This window comes from Penaeus monodon, chromosome 18 (assembly GCF_015228065.2).
Source record: "Penaeus monodon isolate SGIC_2016 chromosome 18, NSTDA_Pmon_1, whole genome shotgun sequence".
In the NCBI taxonomy this organism is placed as follows: domain Eukaryota; kingdom Metazoa; phylum Arthropoda; class Malacostraca; order Decapoda; family Penaeidae; genus Penaeus; species Penaeus monodon.
In genome coordinates, this window is record NC_051403.1 from 12,938,272 (window position 1) to 12,945,234 (window position 6,963).

General features: G+C 38.1%; 1 pseudogene; it reads left to right on the top strand.

Moving 5' to 3' along the window:
- The window catches only part of LOC119584271, a 6,520-nt pseudogene extending 3,857 nt beyond the window's left edge, over positions 1 to 2,663 (top strand).
- The last annotated feature ends 4,300 nt before the right edge of the window (positions 2,664 to 6,963 follow it).

Here is a 6,963-nt window from a genome sequence, read left to right on the forward strand (position 1 = left end):
CCCAAAGCCAAAGCCTACATTTTAAGTCCACTATACTCCACATGATGTCTACAATATTTATATGTGGCTTTATACATACTTTCTGCTTAACATATTTATTCATAATTTTTTATTACTTTAGGAAGAAGTTACATGCCATATGGTTACCATTTTCTACCTCCTACCTATATTTACCTATCAAAAGATAAGTAACACTTCTGTAATTGGCTCAGGGAAACTAAATGGCACAAGGGGGTGAGAGCAGGGAATGTGGGTGGGTTGACAACAACAACAATAACAAGAAAGGATTGATAGTTAAAATTATAAACACAATCGCTTAAGTGTCCTTTAACTTTAGGGGATGAATAATTGTCTATCTTATAGCTACCATAATTTTCAAAAAAGAGAAATATGTTTATATATCTAGAACTTAGAACTGCTTTTGCAATTTTAAGCTCTTCATAATGTGTCAGTTAGGTAGATTTCAGTCTCAGTCTCACTTTTATAGTATTGGATGCTACCTGTTTTCATGTGTGTTTATATATCATGTGTACAAGGGAAGTTGCAGTGAATTGTCTGTGACATGTTGAAGTGACTTGATTTAATTACATTTGGATTGTGGAAAGAATGAGTGTTTGTAGAAGCCTTTCTTTGGAATGTATTCTTTTGTGTTACAGGTTCCAATTATTTTGTTGTAGACTTAGGTATTGATACCTGTTAAGGCCTGTTTTATTGTATGTGATTTCATATATTACTTGTGTGTATGATTATTACTGTTAAACTGCCTCCTGAGAAAGTCCACATAGTTTTTTTTATGTTATTTGAAATGTGTGTTGGTATTATCTCTACCTTCAGCCTGTTACTGATAAGAAACCCATAAATTTTGAAAGTGCATGTACTGAAGTCCTAATGAAATGAAAACACTGATTTTACAAACTTTTGAATATAGTTATTGTATTTCTGTATATATAGAGATATAATAATGAACAGTACAATGACAGGGAAAAAATGTTAGACTTAAGAAAACAGCTTTTTTCCACTATATTATTTATTAATAACTATTAGGTATTTTGAGAATCCTGTTTTACGCTTCATTGATTACTTCGTTAAAAGAAAAAGGTCTAGTGATATAGTTGAAGTCATACTGTATTTTATTGATATATCAAGGTCTTTGAAACACCTTAAAAAAATCAGAAAGTATGGAACTTGCAGTTCTTCTAAATGTACTTAAAACAATATATCTACAAAATATGCTACTTATCTTTTATTTAAGGGTGGTTGTTTTTTGTTTTTCAGAGAATTCATTGAGAAGGACCTTATTCATTTTGCAAAAGTGAACCCAGGAGTTGTTGTGTACCTTAAACCACGCCGTCACAGATCTCCTTGCCTCAAGGCTGAATACTGTACGTTCTTGTATCATCTTTATTTAACTCTCATGATATTGATTTACATTTTAGATTTTAAATACAGATTAAAAAAAAAAAATCTTGTAATCTTACCTAATAGTTATATTAATGACTGGCCAAGATGCATAAGTGTGTTTTCACAAATTCCTCATTTCATTTTTTTACTCAGTAAATGGTGAGGAAGAATATATCTCGGCTCACAACCTTTCAAGTAGCGATATCAAGAAATGGGTTGAATACCTTAGAATGCGGTCAGGAAATCCAGTGGAACGTCTCAGAAAGTATCAGCACACAGATCACCCATCCATTCAAGGCCCTTGGACACCCTGGACACATCGAGATCCTGAGATTAACGTTACTGAATTTCCCAGTGTAAGTATTGTGATTACTTGTCAGGGATATTGATTTGTCAGATTAAGTTGTCATTTTTGAATGGTTCTCTACTAATGGGACATAGAATACTACTATTATTCACCTACTAAGACAAGACACCAAGATATATGTTAGTCATCCTAAGGAATTGAAGTGTATCATAGTATTATGAGCAAAAGTTATTTTGAGATGTGGATAACGTGGAGGATAAATGCAGGAATTTCTCTGAATATAGATTGAATTTTCTGAACAGGTGGTGTTGTATATAAGAGTTAATTGTACAGCTATGAAACATGTTCTTAAAAGTTTTTCCTTTAACCAAGGGGGGATTCCTTATCTTTTGGTTGGAGGTGTGATAAGTGAAGGCAAGGACCAACTACTAGTTGGTGACAAAAATAATACATTGTGGTTCTTTATCCACAGGAGAAGCTGTCTGCAGCTCATGTGACTGAGAAGACTGCAACAGAGCAGATGATTGAATTATTTGAAAAGCAGAAGATTGCCAGTGGATCAAATACATCATAATGAGTTCTTTTTCAGTATCGGTTATTAAGTAGGTTTAACTGATATAACAGTGAAAGTGTGAAAACTTTGCTGTAAGAATAAGGAAAGTGACCAAATAAAAGTAAATAGAGATAAAAAGATATATATAAAAGAATATTTCCTTGATTCAAGATATTAGGAATGATATTTTAAAAAATACTGAACATTTCTTAGATAATTACAATGAACATCTTATTTAAGTGATAATATAATGTCATATGATGATTTTAAAACCAAGTTTTACATACAACAAAACAGAAATTTTGATTTGCTGATCACATATCTTCTGCATTATTGAACTAGATATTTCAAATTGTAAACTGTACATATGTATGAATTTTGTAAATAAATGTTTTGTGAATTTGAAGTATTTATTTATCATATACAATATAAAGCATGGTATGCCATTCCTGAATATCTACAGTATAGAAATTAATCAGTACACTGTCATTATCTTTATAATCACATAATACTGGAAAGAACACACTACGTACTTTCCTGATAGATTATACTTTACTATGGTTGAATTGTAAAAACAAAACACAATATATTGCTGAAATGTATAATCTACACACCAGATCCATGTTATCTATAGCTTCTGATGACTCCCAAATACATTTATAAGGAAATATTATAGAAGTTGCCATCTGGCATCAGATACAAAATTGATTTTGTAATCACAAATAGGCAGGACATTGTGGAAAATGTGAAATTTATAAACAAAATAAATGCTGGTATGGACCATAGAATGCGCAGAAAGGAAAGCTGCTCCCTAATCTAGCTAATTTGGAGACCAGAGTGACAGAATATAGTCATAACATCCAAAATAGATACTCACTTCTCAAGATATTGACAGTGATCAAATCAGCAAACAGTTCAGTAAGATAATAAAGGAAGCTGTATTTGAAGTAGGTGGCAAAAACAACAAGCAAAGCTCCTATGAACTCGGTAAGAATCAAACAGCTTGTGCAAAAATGTAGGGACAAAATGGAATTAGAGCTAGGATTATTAGAAAAAAGTTAAAATGAGGATGTATGCAAATTCAGCATTCAAAAAATAAATGAAACAGTGATTTCAGGAACCAGCATTAAACAGTTAAAATGAGGTTTGGAATAGGGAAAAATCAAATGTATGCAATAAAGAAACTAGATGGTGAAGTGACATACGGCCAAAATTTAATAATCAAAGTAGTGGAAAACTTTTACAGTAATTTATACAGCTCAGGTGAACATCCACAGACAATAATGGGAGAAGTACTTAACTTCATGTGGAGGATATAAAAGCAGACCTTAAGGGCAAGAAGAGGGAAAATACCAGAAGATTGCATAAGTATAGACCTTATAACAGATGTGGGAGATATTGCATCAGTGATACTAGCCAGTCTTTTTAATAACTGCCTTCCAATGGTAACCCCCCTTCAGCCCTATTTTGGACCACAGCCCTCGTCTCAACTAATTTTGCGTGGTCTTTTCTTCTCCTTTCCTTTCTTTCTCTTCTTCATCCCCTTCTGTCCACTTCCTAAGGTGTGAGAGCCGTGCTGAAAGGATGAAAGGCTGGCTTTGTGTCAGTCATGAACGGCCTCCGGGATCCATAGGCACGGTATTCTCTTGGTTAATTGTCCAGCCCTTAGGGGTAGCCGTTTTCTCTACCAATCATTTTAGGCACACCATGACCAATGATGAAGATATTTTACCCTTATTAGGGGCATAAGGACTTGCCCTTTCATAAACTAACCTATCCTCGATGTTTGTGGTCAACCCTATACATTCTGAATTATCCACCTTCATCCTTCAGAATACATCCCTTCCTCTCTCCCAGCACCCTCCACTCCATCCCCAACTGAAAAGTCTTCTTCGTTGTCTACTTCTACCCCCTTATTACCACTCTTCATCATTATTGTCCTCCCAACAGGACTACCTCTCTCCATACCACCCCATCTTCCTCCTGCCCTCGTTCTTCTACTGCTTCCACTTCTACAAACCTTTTAAGTATCCTTGTGGCCCAGCCAAGTGGGATAATTTTTTTTGTGATTCCCCCTAATACCCCCGTACTCCAACAATACCCTTCTCTTCCAGTAATGTCTCCAAAAACAGGTAGGCATTGTTTCCTTTCGCAGTCGTTCACGCCTTGTCACAGTTACATCTGAGTTCCAAGTTCGTGCACTATCTACCCTAACTGACCTCACTTGCAATCCTATTCCTGCCCAAGGATAAGTCCGATATGCGAAGCTTAGCCTCGCCCGGGTTATGCCAATGAAGGGAGCCCGGCTTGTGTCGACTAATACCGACTCGCTCACGTGTGTCAGCTGGTGCTGACTCGGCTCAACCTAGTCCTTACCCACCATGGTGCCCAGCCATAGCAGTAACCTCCAGACGACAATTGCAACTTCTCGCGCCTGGGCGGGGCGCGAACCGCCGATCCCTCGGATGAGATGCCGACACGTTAGTACTGTACTAGCCCGGAGGCTTTTCCTGCCCAACCTCACTCCTCCCTTAATACTTGTACCAGAACTGTTTCCGCGTCTCCAACTGATTGTCCTGTCTACGACAAGGACTGGCCAACTGTGAAAACGAATGCCTCTTCGACTATAATGCTGTGGCAGTCCGGTGTTACACTATTCCTCCCAGAGGCCAACGTAACTCCTACACCAATATTGACAAGGTAACTTCCGTTGACATAACCTCCCCCATGAAGTTTATATTGGTGGAGTGTCCTGCCCTGTCCGACCATATCGACCCCTTCCCCGTCAATGTCAGATATGGCGTTTTGGCCACCCAGCCAAACGATGTCGCTCCACAGGCCGCTCCCCTCTGTTTGCCGAAACTGGTCATGATCGTTCAAATTGCTTTGCTCAGCCATGCACGTGTACCAGTTGTGGTGGCCCATAATGTATTTTATAGGAGCTGCCCTGCCTACAAGCTCGAATCTGAAGTAGCAGTTCTAAGATTCAAACGAGGCCTCAGTCTTCGTGAAGCCAGACGAGAAGCACGCAGACGAGGTTTTTCTTTTTCTATCTATCCCAAAACTGTACATCGCTCCGCTCCCCTCCCATCTTCTCAAGGAGTCCTAGCATCTCCCCCATTATCTCTTCCCTTTACCCCGAACCAACATACCTCTACTACCAATTCAAATTCCTTTTCCAGTCTAAATCCAGATACTCCAATCTCTACCACTTCCCCAGTGCCTACCCCTCCCCTCCTTTTCACTCTGCCTGTTGCACCAGACAATCTAAACGTTCCACTGCATCTTCTCCTACCATATCCTCTCCTACACCTACCTCTTCCTCTGCCCCTCGAACATTTATTTCCTCTTCTCCACCACATAAAAAAAACTTTGTTTCTCAGACCTCCCCACCCAACTCCCCTCCAGAAACTCCTGAAGACTTCCAAAAGTTCATACATGACTCAAGAGAATGATCCACTCCCTCATCCACCCTCTAATCCTCTTTTTCGCTCAACATTCAAAGTATCTGCCGATATCCATACTCCTCCTCAAGTTCCTCCTATCTCTTTTTTTCCCAATCACCCAAAAAGCACCCCTATCCTCTCCTCTTCCATGTGCATCACCATTCCCTCTTCCTTCCCCATTATCTTTACCGCCCCAACTTAGATTTTCTCCTGACTCCCTGAAGTCGTCACAACAATGTCCTTCTGTGGATCCTACCCTTCTGACATTCTTCCTTCACCACCTTCCCCTGTTCCCTTATTTCATTCTCAGGATTCTTCTCCTACTTCCACAACTATCGTTTCTTACCGTATTACCAATTGATTGTTTCATAATAGGTCTTTTGTAGTTTTCCCAAAGAGTGTTATTCTCCCTTCCTCAGACATACTCTCCACATGATCTGATCGCCCAATACATTTAACCACACCCTTTTACAAACCCCCACTGTATTACATTTGCCCCTCCCCCCTCTATACCCTTTTCACTACTATTCTATCCTACAGCGTTCTACAACCGTTTACATCTAACATCTTATCCTAATCGTTAACTTATTTCCACCCTTTTTGCCACAATACTTTACCATACCGCTATATTACCTTCGATGTCTAGCACATTTATTTTTTCTAACCATTAACCGCTACAAATGGTAAAATTCTGAAAGCTTTGAAAACTGCAGTAATCATTTTAATACACAAAATGTGATTAAAAAGATCTAGAGAATTACCTGTCCATGAGCCTCCCATCAGTTATCTATAAACTGTTCATGAAAGTCATCACAACTTGCATTTCCAACACTCTACATTCTAGCTAACCTAGCTCCTGTGTATGGCATTCATCGATTATGAAAGGGCATTCGACTCTGACTGGGATAACACAAGGAGGCCAAGGGAAAAAAATAGGAGAGGCCTACTGCTTGCAGTGAAATGGTACAATATATATATATATATATATATATATATATATATATATATATATATATATATATATATATAGATAGATAGATAGATAGATAGATAGATAGATAGATAGATAGATAGATAGATAGATAGATAAACACGCGCGCGAGCACACACACACACACACACACACACACACACACACACACACACACACACACACACACACACACACACACACACACACACACACACACACACACATATATAGATAGATAGATAGATGAATACACACATACATGTATGTGTGTGTGGTTGTGTGT